The following is an 18,012-nucleotide window of genomic DNA, read 5'->3' as shown; positions in this document are numbered from 1 at the left end:
ATATGGCGTTTATGTTCATATTTAACAACACTATGGTTGAATGAATCTCTCACCACATCGACTTCTGCACTGCCACCCAGAAAAAGAGGCAACTTGGAGCTTACCTCAGTTTAATTTATGATCCTAGGAGGACATCTACGGGCCTTTAAGTATTACACCAAATGGCAAGGTGGCAGATTGGAATTTGAAGGGAAATAAACCAATACTAGTCTTGGGAGACTCAAATGTTAATAGAATCCCTCCATTTCATAACCCATAACCCATACAAGTGGAGAGTTACCCTGGAGCAACATTTTACCATTTCAAAAAGGTCCTGGAGAAAACAGAGGTTCATTTAGACACCAGCCTGCATAGTGGTTCTCTCGGTGGGCATAAACAATATGGATAATGACCCATACAAAACATCAAACAGAATGCATCAATGCACAAGGAAGCAAGAGTCACTTTTTCCCTAATGCAATTATTTACATCCCCATTATTAACCACTCACACCTCCTTTCACCAGATCGAAAACGGAACCTCAAAGTCATTAACGGTTACATCACCACACATGGCCCATTTCTCTTGGAGATACCACATGATGAATTCCACACAACAGACCTGATACACTGAACAACAACCACAGCAGACCTCATTTTTAAGAATTGGTGTGAGCAGCTAAATTTAGAATAGGCTCTACCCACAATTTGGACCCACACCACACCCTTCTTTTCCCCCCAACCCCCTGTACACTCCCCCTTTCCTCCCCCAGTTGCTTTCTTAGATTACCCAGCAGAGGGGGTAGTTGACCCCCTCTCATCATGAATTTATCCAAGTCTTTTCAACTCACAACAGCACAGACCCAACTTTTGGAGAGGGGGGGTTGTCTTTCATTTCACTCTACACTCCAAATGTCATATATGTATATAATCACTTGCACATTTAGCAAAAAACACTACATTGGGGAAACCCAGTATACAATAGAAAATAGACTTAAACAGCATTCTATACAATATCAAACGGGCCCATTTACACACAGAACTAGTGACTCATTTCCAGGATCACCCCATCACTTACCTCAATATATCAGGATTACAGTCGTGTTCTGGGTGGACCAGTGGGCGGCAAAAAGCAGTGGACCGTAAGAGACCTACAATTACACCGAGCGGTCAACAAATCACTAGAAAAAAAAAAAAAAAAAAGGTTTCCGGACCCGTATCTCCCATTTCCCAAGTGGACGCAAACACGGCAAAAATCTACCGCATACACAGGATCCCAAATGGACAAAAACGCGATGGTTGCTAGACCATCCCGGAGCGGGACAAAGTAGTAAAGCCACCACAAGACCTCAAACCTCACAATTTCCATTTTCGACAGATAAAGTTCATTATAAACATACCAGCAGGTTAAAATATCAAAACAAAATATGTGACCAATGGCATTAAATTGGGGACAGGCCGAAAGGCATGAAACATGTATGGCAATTTAGCGAGTTAACCCGCTAGCTAATTTGTCCTGTGGTATAAACATTGCGTTATTTTTTTACCTGAATTACACAAATTCCTCTACTCCGACAATTAATCCACACATAAAACGGTCAACTGAATCGTTTCTAGTCATCCCTCCTTCTTCATCTTTGAATTTATATATATATAATTTATAACTAACCTGTCTCACGACGGTCTAAACCCAGCTCACGTTCCCTATTAGTGGGTGAACAATCCAACGCTTGGTGAATTCTGCTTCACAACACAAATCAGTTCTTCAATCAACCACGTGAGTGAGGAGATATCACGTGCATAGGCAGAAATCCCAGGGGGGGACACGACCCCCCTATCCTGGGAAAAATATGATTTCCCCCCCCAATATATCACTGTAAACATATCTATGTAATTTCAATAATATGAATGAACGCAATGAAAGCACTTATGCTGATTATAGACACTTAATAGCGCGTTTTTAAGTTTCAAAAGATTGCGACTCCCGCCCTTTGCCTCACAATGGTTTGATCCAACAAAACTAATGACCTGCAGTGGACGCCTTCACACACACCTGCTGAATTTGCAGAGCTGGCGCGCAAACTAAAGCAAACGTTAACTATCAAGCTAGCTCACCCTAAAAGTGTTTTGAAACACATAACCTGTCATTATGAAAATCACTGTATTCAAACCTGTGTAGATCAGTCAATTCTTAACTTAAAGACTTAAAACTCAGGATTCTGTAAGTGGCTATGTCAATAAAGACATGTGTTTACTTATAGCTTCCTGTGCCAACCGGAAGTGCCTTTAATTGGGTCACACTGTCTGTTTTGAAGGGTTAAAAAAGTCACATCTTTCCTAAACTTCACATGTGTGACTAGTGTAAGGAAGTGCTATTTCTTATGCAGGTGACCAGCCTACTGCTATTACATTGCTATAACTGAGACAACGTATTTTCACAGTAAAACATGTTAGGTCCCATACAGGATAGCTCCCACACCCACACACACAGCACACACACATTACACACACTAACTGCCGAGGACACACAGATAAGACATACACCCACACATTGGGAGGAAGAGACAGCCTTGACTTGCAGAAACCAGCGCACACACCTAATCTCCTTTCTAGCCGAACATTGTGTGACTGAGGACAGCGCACACACCTAATCTCCTTTTTAGCTGAACATTGTGTGGCAAAGAACAAGACTCAGAGGGATGACGGACGGCCCAACAGGGCCAATCCAAGAAGACTACACCTCAGCCTGAACCAACCCGAAGACCCGATCTTCTAGAATCAACCTACTTTCTGTTCTGTATATGAGACATGTGCACTCTGTTATCTGCGCTCTTTTCTGCTGGTTCCTTAAGAACCGAATGAAATGGGCCCGTATACGTTGTACCAGATATCTTTACTCATAATTAAACTGTCACTTGTCATACAATAGACCACCTTGTCTGAATCGATCCTTGACCGGCTCACCCTCCTACATATCCCATTATTAACAGAAACTTGGTAGCAGAGGGATGGTTTACTAACGACCCAGTCCAGAGTGGTTGATGTGGGTGTGAGGGGGCGAGTTGGTGAAAGGACGGTTCCCGGAGGACAGGTGAAAACCATTCGGGGGTGGACAACAATTCTGCTCAACTCGGGAAACTGATCTCTGGTCGACCACAAAATAAGGTAAGCAAAACCTGTTTTATCAAACTTTGCATATTGTCGAATAGTCATACCAAATTACGATCAGTAGTACCGAGTGTGGGTAAGAATTTTTGTGTAAATTTTACGTAAATAATGGACTTGAAATTGACAGTGAAGTAAACATATGTGGTAATTAGAATATCCCGATAGTCCGGCATGAGAACGGTCCGGTGGCAGACACCGGTAAGGGATGAGTAGTAGTTAGAATATTCCGATAGTCCGGCATGAGAACGGTCCGGTGGCAGACACCGGTAAGGGATATTTAGTAGTAGACCTAATATTAATAGAATATTCTGATAGTCCGGCTGTGAACGGTCTGGTGGCAGACACCAGTAAGGAATAAAATATAGTCTAGGATAGATTTTCACCGATAGTCCGGCTAGTGACCGGTCCAGCTGTGTCTGGTAAGGTGGTCTATTATTGAGTATTGATGTGATCAGGATTATATTCTTTGTATAAGTGATATTCGTTCGGGCGTCTGAAAAAGGGCGTGATCAGTTTTATCATTAACATCTGAGTGTGATTCGATCATCCATCTGCAAAAGATAAATTCAATTAGTGTTTTAGAGAAAACCAATAGCCGGTAGTGTCCGGTGAGGTAAAATCCAATAGCCGGTAGTGTCCGGTGAGGTGTCTACAATAGATTAATTGTATGTTGGACTGAAAAGTCCGCTTTGTGTTGTGGCCAGAATGAATGTGATAAATGTACGAATGTGTGATGTCATAGAATAAGATGTTCTAATTGATCAATTTTGTTTAAGACTATGTCCATGTAAGAATATTTGTGTGTTGACTATAGACTAAATGTAAACGGCGTTTCACAAGTCCCTGATATCATTACCAATATTTAAAATTATTGTGGAAAAAGTATTTCCTAAATTCAAAAAAAAATATATATATATATATTATATGAGGTTTGAACTATACTAATATTGTAGAATTACATAATCAACATCTGAACATACTTACGTTAAACATTAATTGAGCCACTGAATAATAGATAAGATATACACTAGGGACGGGGCGAAGGGTGTGTTCGATGTAAAACGGGAGTGATGTTCTAACCAAGTGCTGAGAAATAAGGTAGATTTATTTTGTTCTTTTAATTAATTTACACAAGTACTTCCCGGTTATTGATTTTGGTTTGATTGTTCAGATAACACCACTGAAATTAAACAGGAGGTTAAGGTATACTAACATTAGAATCTGTTTTCATTATGGGGAACAATGAAAGGCCCGCAGAGTGGATTGCAGGCTGATATTATTTTACGTTAAAGGGACAGTGCACGTTTATCACAATTGTGTGAGTTTATTGGCAGGGTATAAAGCATTTTGGGGAGACAATCCTTTAAAGACTGAATGAGTTACATGAAACATTGAGGAAATTTAAAACAAATTATTTGAAGGTATTATTATAATTATTAGGTTTTGTTTGTAGCGCAAACGTTTTGGGTTTAAGGGGATTTCCATGTTCCCAGAGACAAGATATCTTAAAGGGGTACACTCACATATGAATTATTATACGTTTTTATTTTCTGAGTCTTAATTAAATAGGTGAAATCTTTTGATAGAGGAATGTTGTTTAATATAGTAAGAAACACTTCTTTGAAGGGGTGGTATGACTTATGACCTCCATTGTAACTTTCCTTTGGGGTCTGATCAGCCTCATTGGAAAGCAATTTGGATGGAGAATCTAGGGTAATTTGTAATACTGATATTAAGGTAATTTAATACAAAAAGGCAGTGAAATTTACATTATAGTGTCATTATATTTTCTCTGATGAACGTGGTGTGAAAATTTAGCTAGGATAAGTTTTATTTATGGTAGACTCATGTTAAGTATTTGGGACATATTTTGAGCAAACAGGGCAGGGAAGAAATTGAGATATTTGTGTTTGGTTTTAACACCTGTATATAGGGGGTGCCATTTGAATATTTAATTTGTGGTCATGGGTAATACGGTTTGTTTTTGTTTTTATTTTTTAAGGTAAATTAATTATAGTGGGGTTTAATTAACCTATATAAGGACTTTAGAAAGTGCCACCATAGACATGTTTTTCTAAAAAAAAAAATCCATGAGTTTAGATAAAGCCAAACAGTGAGACATTTAGTTCAAATTTGGAAACATGAGAAAACGAGCTACAGACAGATAAGGGGAAAAGGCAGACAGAAGAGCCCTCCCCTGCACTGCAGAGACCTTGAAGGTTGGAGAGCAGAGAGGATAAGTTTTAAAAGGGAGCCAGGACGAGCAAAGATAACAGAATGTGTAGATAACAGTTACTGAGTGGAGACAAAAGGGAGAATTGGACATGTGGAAAATGAAAGGGGCGCTCCTACATGATAATGTCAGAACAGAAGGATAATATACTAATCTTACCTAAGTCATTATTTAGAGTAGGTAAGGTTGTTACCTGGGCAGAGCCAGGTATCAAAAGGGGGATGGGTAAATTGTGGTCTAGGATAGGATGGGGCCTATTGGATAAGAAACTAAATATATAATCAGATAAAACATATGAGAAACTGTTTGTTAACCAAGCCTGTATGTCCAGGATTTTATGCATTACAGGTGAACTACAGGTGAAGTCACTCAATCCAGTCCCAGAGGCTTGTTGGGGGGACCATACAAGGACTCCTGGTGACAGCTAGCTGAAAGAGCTACCCGGATTCATATCGCACGGGGGAGGGTAGGACACATGACACTGTCGAACAAAAAACAGTGTTCGAGAGGAGAACTGGAATTAACAGAATTCCGGGGGCCATCTCTCGAATGAAGTAACCCTCCCTGTCCTGTCACCCCTGTTTTTGTTCATAGAAGTGAAGATGTGTCTGTCTCTTGCTAGTGATGTGTTCTCTGGGAGAGGGTGGGGCTTTACAGGAGTGTCAGTGTACCTGTGTAATGGGGGAGGGTGTCCATATGGGGATTACATGATAACCAACTTGGGACAATTCTAGGATTGGAGAAGAGGGTATTCTTATAGCATAGGGGATCCCACAAAGGTGGATAGGTTTTCCATCATATGGGGAAAACCTGGTAGCACTGTTGAACTTTGTAAAGGTGATGAAATCCTACTAACCATCAAAACTATTAAGCTCTCTGATGCAGGCACTTACACCCTCGGACTACAAAGGACCGGGACAGACACGATGGGTGTGTTTTCTATTAGGGAGCTGCCAAAACCAGAGGTCCCAGACGAACCAGGGCCAGACACACTCCTCTACCACCCCTGGACCGAACCTGCCACCTACCACCACTGTGTTAAAAAATCCTATTCAGGTAATTAATGTTAGAGACTACACAGCTATTGATCAATTAGGCACTGAGACTGGGTTTGATGGTAGGGACAATTTGTGGCTGTCTTATATGAGGTACACAGCTAAAACCCTGAGAAGAAAGGACTGCACTATTTGTAGTCATGCTAGACTTGTTCTGGCTACACACCCATTTGCTATAGGAGAAGGAGAGGGGTGGTTGTGTATTCTGAGAGGTTTTTACCAGGTTCAGCCCAATTCAACCCTCTGTTCCTCTTTGAGCCTTGTGTTTCCTACAGTACCTCCTCACTGGGCCCCTTGGGGTGTTAAGGCATATGGGGGCAATTACAGTTGCATCACGGGTACAGGTAATGGCATGGACTATGGGAGATTGCCTGAAGCTGATTGCAGCAGTAACATAACCATTTATGCCACTTGGCCAGTTACAGGCCTAAACCAAACTAGTGGTCTGGCTGATGTGTGGTGGATATGTGGACCCAAAAGAGTACTGAGACCCATTCTTAGAGGAGACTGGCAAGGTATGTATGCTCTGACCAGTTTGATAATTCCACTGACCATTGTTGATGTTACTTCTGAACAGCTGTTGGGTTCTGTATCCAGGGGACCTGAAAACATTCCATCCCATGGGAGACATAGATGTAGTGCTCCATGGACAGAGGATGTAGTTGACATACACACTAACCTGTTGAGAGTGCCAATGGGGGTTCCTCATGAGTTTCAGGCCTTGGGTAGGAATGATGGACTCTGGCACTTACTACCTATTATAGGTCCAGCCATAGTGGATGCTAGACAGACTGCATGGATCAGTTATATCTACTATAATCAACAGCGTTTTGTGAATTACCCCCGTGATGCACTCACTGGTCTGTCTGAACAGCTTGAGGCCACATCTAGGGTTGCCAGACAGTCTGCAAGATGTTCGGTGAACAATGTTGCACGTATATTCCTAATAACACCACTCCAGATGGTGGTATAGCTAAGGCCTTTAATGGGCTTGGTGCACTATCTGCTGAGATGAGGACCATGGCGGGGGTGGAGGAGTCTGGACTGTTCTTTTGGTTGGGAGCCTGGTTTGGTAAGTACACTGGTATGGTGGTTACTGGATTTCTGACCCTAATTCTTGTATTTGTATTATTGATGTGTTGTGCTGCTTGCATCATACCGTGTTTTAAGAAGTCTGTTACAGATGTGACTCTAACATGTTTAATCCCATTAATGACTACGGATAACCCCAGTTGTAATTGCTCTGCCTGGGATGCTGTCTATCCCATGACTAAATCTACTGCTAGGAAACCATTGTTTTCCAACAAGGTTGCCAGGGCACATTTCACCTGTGTCAAAATGACGGGAGGCGGTACTAATGTGGGACAGGTTCCTGGGAATTGGTGTCTGGATACAATCAACATTGTTGGGAGTTTCAGTCCAATATCCAGAGCAGATGTGAGGTGGTGGTGTGGCAACACTGTCCTGTTTGATAAATTACCCTCCAATACTACTGGAAGCTGTGCACTTGTTACTCTCCTTTTGCCTGTTTCTATCTACCCTACAGAGGCTGGAGACCTCATCCTTAGGGTCCAGAGGGTGAACCCTGAATATCCAGGGGACGTTCCAGGCGTGCCACCACCCCATCTAGTGGTGATCCGACGTACATAGACGCCATTGGAGTCCCAAGGGGAGTTCCTGACGAGTACAAGTTGGTGGATCAGGTGGCAGCTGGGTTTGAGTCCTCCATTTGTTGGTGGTGCACTGTTAATAAAAATGTGGATAGAATACATTCCAGAATCGCATTGCAGTGGATATGCTACCGGCAGAGAAAGGTGGAGCTTGCACTATGTTTGGTGAACAGTGTTGTATTTTCATCCCTAATAACACAGCCTCCGATGGTAGCTTGACCGTAGCCCTAGAAGGTTTGAGGACTCTTAATGGTAAAATGAAATCTCATTCTGGGATTGATACCTCAATGTGGGACTCCTGGATGAGTGCCTTTGGTAAATATAAAACCCTGGTCTCCTCCATTTTGGTCTCCATTTCGGTGTTCGCGGCCATTTTGGTTCTCTGTGGATGCTGTTGCATTCCATGTATCCGTTCCCTCACCACTAGGGTTATCTCTAGAGCTATTGACCCTTCCCCCCTTTCCCAGATGTTTCCTCTGCTTGCTAATGACCTGCCCGAATTTGAGGATGAGGTTGAGAGTGCCTACTAGGTTTTGTTTTTCTTTTCATGAAATGCTATGACTGCTGAAATAAGGGATAATGAGTGACACCCTAGTGGGTGTCAAAAAGGGGGGCTTAAATTTCACATCATTTTCTTTTGTTCTGTTTTTCAATGAGCTGTTGTTCTCTTTTGGCATGAGGGTTGCAAGTTCCTAGGTGGCTGGTAGCCAATCTAGTACATAGTGGGATCGAATGGAGAACATGAAGGTATTTTCAACTTTGTAATTGTTAGCCTAGTTTATGTCACATCTCTTAGGAGATGTGAAGAGAGGGAATCACAACACTTTTCCTTCTGGGAAAAGTTTTCTTTTTGTGTCTGGATCTAGTTAGGTTGTGTCACGTCTCTGGGGAGACGTGAAGAGAGGGATTTGTAAGGAAGTGCTATTTCTTATGCAGGTGACCAGCCTACTGCTATTACATTGCTATAACTGAGACAACGTATTTTCACAGTAAAACATGTTAGGTCCCATACAGGATAGCTCCCACACCCACACACACAGCACACACACATTACACACACTAACTGCCGAGGACACACAGATAAGACATACACCCACACATTGGGAGGAAGAGACAGCCTTGACTTGCAGAAACCAGCGCACACACCTAATCTCCTTTCTAGCCGAACATTGTGTGACTGAGGACAGCGCACACACCTAATCTCCTTTTTAGCTGAACATTGTGTGGCAAAGAACAAGACTCAGAGGGATGACGGACGGCCCAACAGGGCCAATCCAAGAAGACTACACCTCAGCCTGAACCAACCCGAAGACCCGATCTTCTAGAATCAACCTACTTTCTGTTCTGTATATGAGACATGTGCACTCTGTTATCTGCGCTCTTTTCTGCTGGTTCCTTAAGAACCGAATGAAATGGGCCCGTATACGTTGTACCAGATATCTTTACTCATAATTAAACTGTCACTTGTCATACAATAGACCACCTTGTCTGAATCGATCCTTGACCGGCTCACCCTCCTACATATCCCATTATTAACACTAGGTAATCCTCCTAAACTGTAAATCAGTAATTTCCGCCAGCAGATGTCAAAGAAAAGCTCTCACACACACACACACACACACACACAGCAAGGATGGAGTGAAAAGGTGTGGTGCTGAAAGACACAGAGAGCAGGCAAGGGCATAAACATAATCTCTAGGCCGTGCAGAGTTCAACGAGATATCCCGTAGCTCGCTCGGTCTGAGCGCAGCGACCATGAGAAAAGTAGGCCCAAAATGTCATTTGTTTTGGGTGACAGTGAGAGAACTGCTAGGGTGAGAAGCACAATTCGACCTCAGGTACGTTCCTGAGGTCCTCCCGATCCGTGCAAGCCTAACCTTGGCCGTGTGGCATTAACCCTTAGCAGTTAAAAGAAGGTGTTTACTTCAAACAGTTTGCATTGACTTCTCTCCCCATAGGAATACATTGCCTGCACCTCTAAATTCAACCTGAAGCCTATGTGGGTTATGAATGCCTTATGAACCTGTCTTCTATGACAGTCCATCAGACCACTATGAGGTCTACCTGTGTCGAATCTAAGCATCCTGGAGCATCCGGAAGTGGTTAAATTCACCCAAAAGGTATTTTGATGTACATAACCTGCAAATGTGAAAATGACTGCATTCAACCCTGTCTAGATCAGTCAATTTTTAACATAAAGACTTTAAACTCAGGATTCTGTAAGAGAATACCCCAAGCAAGATATGTGTTTACGTATAGCTTCCTGTGCCAACCGGAAGTGCCTTTAATTGGGTCACACTGTCTGTTTTGAACTTGCATTGGCCAAGTGCCCACATCAACCTACAATTTACTCATAACCCACTTCCAGGAGCACCCCATCACTTACCTTACCATATCAGGGTTACAGTCACATATAGGCTGGACCTGTGGGCCTCTGGACCTGTGGGCAGCACGGGAGTGGATCCAGAACCTACAGACAATAACACCAAATGGCCTGTATTAGAAAATGGGTTTTAACAGACAGGAAAATGGATGGAGAAGAACATGGTTTTATTCATAATTTATTTCTACTCTATATATTTATGGTTTGTTTGGTTTTAGTTTGGCACTTCCTCTTTTAGGTTTTTCCTTTCCTTTAACAAAACAATGAAACCATTTAAATGCACAATATGGCGTTTATGTTCATATTTAACAACACTATGGTTGAATGAATCTCTCACCACATCAACTTCTGCACTGCCACCCAGAAAAAGAGGCAACTTGGAGCTTACCTCAGTTTAATTTATGATCCTAGGAGGACATCTACGGGCCTTTAAGTATTACACCAAATGGCAAGGTGGCAGATTGGAATTTGAAGGGAAATAAACCAATACTAGTCTTGGGAGACTCAAATGTTAATAGAATCCCTCCATTTCATAACCCATAACCCATACAAGTGGAGAGTTACCCTGGAGCAACATTTTACCATTTCAAAAAGGTCCTGGAGAAAACAGAGGTTCATTTAGACACCAGCATGCATAGTGGTTCTCTCGGTGGGCATAAACAATATGGATAATGACCCATACAAAACATCAAACAGAATGCATCAATGCACAAGGAAGCAATAGTCACTTTTTCCCTAATGCAATTATTTACATCCCCATTATTAACCACTCACACCTCCTTTCACCAGATCGAAAACGGAACCTCAAAGTCATTAACGGTTACATCACCACACATGGCCCATTTCTCTTGAAGATACCACATGATGAATTCCACACAACAGACCTGATACACTGAACAACAACCACAGCAGACCTCATTTTTAAGAATTGGTGTGAGCAGCTAAATTTAGAATAGGCTCTACCCACAATTTGGACCCACACCACACCCTTCTTTTCCCCCCAACCCCCTGTACACTCCCCCTTTCCTCCCCCAGTTGCTTTCTTAGATTACCCAGCAGAGGGGGTAGTTGACCCCCTCTCATCATGAATTTATCCAAGTCTTTTCAACTCACAACAGCACAGACCCAACTTTTGGAGAGGGGGGGTTGTCTTTCATTTCACTCTACACTCCAAATGTCATATATGTATATAATCACTTGCACATTTAGCAAAAAACACTACATTGGGGAAACCCAGTATACAATAGAAAATAGACTTAAACAGCATTCTATACAATATCAAACGGGCCCATTTACACACAGAACTAGTGACTCATTTCCAGGATCACCCCATCAATGAACGCAATGAAAGCACTTATGCTGATTATAGACACTTAATAGCGCGTTTTTAAGTTTCAAAAGATTGCGACTCCCGCCCTTTGCCTCACAATGGTTTGATCCACTGCAGGTCATTCGTTTTGTTGGAAGCCTTCACACACACCTGCTGAATTTGCAGAGCTGGCGCGCAAACTAAAGCAAACGTTAACTATCAAGCTAGCTCACCCTAAAAGTGTTTTGAAACACATAACCTGTCATTATGAAAATCACTGTATTCAAACCTGTGTAGATCAGTCAATTCTTAACTTAAAGACTTAAAACTCAGGATTCTGTAAGTGGCTATGTCAATAAAGACATGTGTTTACTTATAGCTTCCTGTGCCAACCGGAAGTGCCTTTAATTGGGTCACACTGTCTGTTTTGAAGGGTTAAAAAAGTCACATCTTTCCAAAACTTCACATGTGTGACTAGGTAACCCTCCTAAACTGTAAATCAGTAATTTCCGCCAGCAGATGTCAAAGAAAAGCTCTCACACACACACACACACACAGCAAGGATGGAGTGAAAAGGTGTGGTGCTGAAAGACACAGAGAGCAGGCAAGGGCATAAACATAATCTCTAGGCCGTGCAGAGTTCAACGAGATATCCCGTAGCTCGCTCGGTCTGAGCGCAGCGACCATGAGAAAAGTAGGCCCAAAATGTCATTTGTTTTGGGTGACAGTGAGAGAACTGCTAGGGTGAGAAGCACAATTCGACCTCAGGTACGTTCCTGAGGTCCTCCCGATCCGTGCAAGCCTAACCTTGGCCGTGTGGCATTAACCCTTAGCAGTTAAAAGAAGGTGTTTACTTCAAACAGTTTGCATTGACTTCTCTCCCCATAGGAATACATTGCCTGCACCTCTAAATTCAACCTGAAGCCTATGTGGGTTATGAATGCCTTATGAACCTGTCTTCTATGACAGTCCATCAGACCACTATGAGGTCTACCTGTGTCGAATCTAAGCATCCTGGAGCATCCGGAAGTGGTTAAATTCACCCAAAAGGTATTTTGATGTACATAACCTGCAAATGTGAAAATGACTGCATTCAACCCTGTCTAGATCAGTCAATTTTTAACATAAAGACTTTAAACTCAGGATTCTGTAAGAGAATACCCCAAGCAAGATATGTGTTTACGTATAGCTTCCTGTGCCAACCGGAAGTGCCTTTAATTGGGTCACACTGTCTGTTTTGAACTTGCATTGGCCAAGTGCCCACATCAACCTACAATTTACTCATAACCCACTTCCAGGAGCACCCCATCACTCACCTTACCATATCAGGGTTTCAGTCACATATAGGCTGGACCTGTGGGCCTCTGGACCTGTGGGCAGCACGGGAGTGGATCCAGAACCTACAGACAATAACACCAAATGGCCTGTATTAGAAAATGGGTTTTAACAGACAGGAAAATGGATGGAGAAGAACATGGTTTTATTCATAATTTATTTCTACTCTATATATTTATGGTTTGTTTGGTTTTAGTTTGGCACTTCCTCTTTTAGGTTTTTCCTTTCCTTTAACAAAACAATGAAACCATTTAAATGCACAATATGGCGTTTATGTTCATATTTAACAACACTATGGTTGAATGAATCTCTCACCACATCGACTTCTGCACTGCCACCCAGAAAAAGAGGCAACTTGGAGCTTACCTCAGTTTAATTTATGATCCTAGGAGGACATCTACGGGCCTTTAAGTATTACACCAAATGGCAAGGTGGCAGATTGGAATTTGAAGGGAAATAAACCAATACTAGTCTTGGGAGACTCAAATGTTAATAGAATCCCTCCATTTCATAACCCATAACCCATACAAGTGGAGAGTTACCCTGGAGCAACATTTTACCATTTCAAAAAGGTCCTGGAGAAAACAGAGGTTCATTTAGACACCAGCATGCATAGTGGTTCTCTCGGTGGGCATAAACAATATGGATAATGACCCATACAAAACATCAAACAGAATGCATCAATGCACAAGGAAGCAAGAGTCACTTTTTCCCTAATGCAATTATTTACATCCCCATTATTAACCACTCACACCTCCTTTCACCAGATCGAAAACGGAACCTCAAAGTCATTAACGGTTACATCACCACACATGGCCCATTTCTCTTGGAGATACCACATGATGAATTCCACACAACAGACCTGATACACTTAACAACAACCACAGCAGACCTCATTTTTAAGAATTGGTGTGAGCAGCTAAATTTAGAATAGGCTCTACCCACAATTTGGACCCACACCACACCCTTCTTTTCCCCCCAACCCCCTGTACACTCCCCCTTTCCTCCCCCAGTTGCTTTCTTAGATTACCCAGCAGAGGGGGTAGTTGACCCCCTCTCATCATGAATTTATCCAAGTCTTTTCAACTCACAACAGCACAGACCCAACTTTTGGAGAGGGGGGGTTGTCTTTCATTTCACTCTACACTCCAAATGTCATATGTATATAATCACTTGCACATTTAGCAAAAAACACTACATTGGGGAAACCCAGTATACAATAGAAAATAGACTTAAACAGCATTCTATACAATATCAAACGGGCCCATTTACACACAGAACTAGTGACTCATTTCCAGGATCACCCCATCAATGAACGCAATGAAAGCACTTATGCTGATTATAGACACTTAATAGCGCGTTTTTAAGTTTCAAAAGATTGCGACTCCCGCCCTTTGCCTCACAATGGTTTGATCCACTGCAGGTCATTCGTTTTGTTGGAAGCCTTCACACACACCTGCTGAATTTGCAGAGCTGGCGCGCAAACTAAAGCAAACGTTAACTATCAAGCTAGCTCACCCTAAAAGTGTTTTGAAACACATAACCTGTCATTATGAAAATCACTGTATTCAAACCTGTGTAGATCAGTCAATTCTTAACTTAAAGACTTAAAACTCAGGATTCTGTAAGTGGCTATGTCAATAAAGACATGTGTTTACTTATAGCTTCCTGTGCCAACCGGAAGTGCCTTTAATTGGGTCACACTGTCTGTTTTGAAGGGTTAAAAAAGTCACATCTTTCCAAAACTTCACATGTGTGACTAGGTAACCCTCCTAAACTGTAAATCAGTAATTTCCGCCAGCAGATGTCAAAGAAAAGCTCTCACACACACACACACACACAGCAAGGATGGAGTGAAAAGGTGTGGTGCTGAAAGACACAGAGAGCAGGCAAGGGCATAAACATAATCTCTAGGCCGTGCAGAGTTCAACGAGATATCCCGTAGCTCGCTCGGTCTGAGCGCAGCGACCATGAGAAAAGTAGGCCCAAAATGTCATTTGTTTTGGGTGACAGTGAGAGAACTGCTAGGGTGAGAAGCACAATTCGACCTCAGGTACGTTCCTGAGGTCCTCCCGATCCGTGCAAGCCTAACCTTGGCCGTGTGGCATTAACCCTTAGCAGTTAAAAGAAGGTGTTTACTTCAAACAGTTTGCATTGACTTCTCTCCCCATAGGAATACATTGCCTGCACCTCTAAATTCAACCTGAAGCCTATGTGGGTTATGAATGCCTTATGAACCTGTCTTCTATGACAGTCCATCAGACCACTATGAGGTCTACCTGTGTCGAATCTAAGCATCCTGGAGCATCCGGAAGTGGTTAAATTCACCCAAAAGGTATTTTGATGTACATAACCTGCAAATGTGAAAATGACTGCATTCAACCCTGTCTAGATCAGTCAATTTTTAACATAAAGACTTTAAACTCAGGATTCTGTAAGAGAATACCCCAAGCAAGATATGTGTTTACGTATAGCTTCCTGTGCCAACCGGAAGTGCCTTTAATTGGGTCACACTGTCTGTTTTGAACTTGCATTGGCCAAGTGCCCACATCAACCTACAATTTACTCATAACCCACTTCCAGGAGCACCCCATCACTCACCTTACCATATCAGGGTTACAGTCACATATAGGCTGGACCTGTGGGCCTCTGGACCTGTGGGCAGCACGGGAGTGGATCCAGAACCTACAGACAATAACACCAAATGGCCTGTATTAGAAAATGGGTTTTAACAGACAGGAAAATGGATGGAGAAGAACATGGTTTTATTCATAATTTATTTCTACTCTATATATTTATGGTTTGTTTGGTTTTAGTTTGGCACTTCCTCTTTTAGGTTTTTCCTTTCCTTTAACAAAACAATGAAACCATTTAAATGCACAATATGGCGTTTATGTTCATATTTAACAACACTATGGTTGAATGAATCTCTCACCACATCGACTTCTGCACTGCCACCCAGAAAAAGAGGCAACTTGGAGCTTACCTCAGTTTAATTTATGATCCTAGGAGGACATCTACGGGCCTTTAAGTATTACACCAAATGGCAAGGTGGCAGATTGGAATTTGAAGGGAAATAAACCAATACTAGTCTTGGGAGACTCAAATGTTAATAGAATCCCTCCATTTCATAACCCATAACCCATACAAGTGGAGAGTTACCCTGGAGCAACATTTTACCATTTCAAAAAGGTCCTGGAGAAAACAGAGGTTCATTTAGACACCAGCATGCATAGTGGTTCTCTCGGTGGGCATAAACAATATGGATAATGACCCATACAAAACATCAAACAGAATGCATCAATGCACAAGGAAGCAAGAGTCACTTTTTCCCTAATGCAATTATTTACATCCCCATTATTAACCACTCACACCTCCTTTCACCAGATCGAAAACGGAACCTCAAAGTCATTAACGGTTACATCACCACACATGGCCCATTTCTCTTGGAGATACCACATGATGAATTCCACACAACAGACCTGATACACTGAACAACAACCACAGCAGACCTCATTTTTAAGAATTGGTGTGAGCAGCTAAATTTAGAATAGGCTCTACCCACAATTTGGACCCACACCACACCCTTCTTTTCCCCCCAACCCCCTGTACACTCCCCCTTTCCTCCCCCAGTTGCTTTCTTAGATTACCCAGCAGAGGGGGTAGTTGACCCCCTCTCATCATGAATTTATCCAAGTCTTTTCAACTCACAACAGCACAGACCCAACTTTTGGAGAGGGGGGGTTGTCTTTCATTTCACTCTACACTCCAAATGTCATATATGTATATAATCACTTGCACATTTAGCAAAAAACACTACATTGGGGAAACCCAGTATACAATAGAAAATAGACTTAAACAGCATTCTATACAATATCAAACGGGCCCATTTACACACAGAACTAGTGACTCATTTCCAGGATCACCCCATCAATGAACGCAATGAAAGCACTTATGCTGATTATAGACACTTAATAGCGCGTTTTTAAGTTTCAAAAGATTGCGACTCCCGCCCTTTGCCTCACAATGGTTTGATCCACTGCAGGTCATTCGTTTTGTTGGAAGCCTTCACACACACCTGCTGAATTTGCAGAGCTGGCGCGCAAACTAAAGCAAACGTTAACTATCAAGCTAGCTCACCCTAAAAGTGTTTTGAAACACATAACCTGTCATTATGAAAATCACTGTATTCAAACCTGTGTAGATCAGTCAATTCTTAACTTAAAGACTTAAAACTCAGGATTCTGTAAGTGGCTATGTCAATAAAGACATGTGTTTACTTATAGCTTCCTGTGCCAACCGGAAGTGCCTTTAATTGGGTCACACTGTCTGTTTTGAAGAGTTAAAAAAGTCACATCTTTCCAAAACTTCACATGTGTGACTAGGTAACCCTCCTAAACTGTAAATCAGTAATTTCCGCCAGCAGATGTCAAAGAAAAGCTCTCACACACACACACACACACACAGCAAGGATGGAGTGAAAAGGTGTGGTGCTGAAAGACACAGAGAGCAGGCAAGGGCATAAACATAATCTCTAGGCCGTGCAGAGTTCAACGAGATATCCCGTAGCTCGCTCGGTCTGAGCGCAGCGACCATGAGAAAAGTAGGCCCAAAATGTCATTTGTTTTGGGTGACAGTGAGAGAACTGCTAGGGTGAGAAGCACAATTCGACCTCAGGTACGTTCCTGAGATCCTCCCGATCCGTGCAAGCCTAACCTTGGCCGTGTGGCATTAACCCTTAGTAGTTAAAAGAAGGTGTTTACTTCAAACAGTTTGCATTGACTTCTCTCCCCATAGGAATACATTGCCTGCACCTCTAAATTCAACCTGAAGCCTATGTGGGTTATGAATGCCTTATGAACCTGTCTTCTATGACAGTCC

At 42.3% G+C, this 18,012-nt stretch overlaps 1 pseudogene; it reads right to left on the bottom strand.

Moving 5' to 3' along the window:
- Nucleotides 1-18,012, bottom strand: part of LOC137503622 (uncharacterized) — a 74,287-nt pseudogene that overhangs the window by 34,859 nt on the left and 21,416 nt on the right.

This window comes from Anabrus simplex, unplaced genomic scaffold (genome assembly GCF_040414725.1).
Source record: "Anabrus simplex isolate iqAnaSimp1 unplaced genomic scaffold, ASM4041472v1 ctg00000157.1, whole genome shotgun sequence".
NCBI classification, from domain to species: Eukaryota; Metazoa; Arthropoda; class Insecta; order Orthoptera; family Tettigoniidae; genus Anabrus; species Anabrus simplex.
Note: the sequence above shows the minus strand (reverse complement) of the source record. Positions and strands in the feature narration are given on the sequence as shown.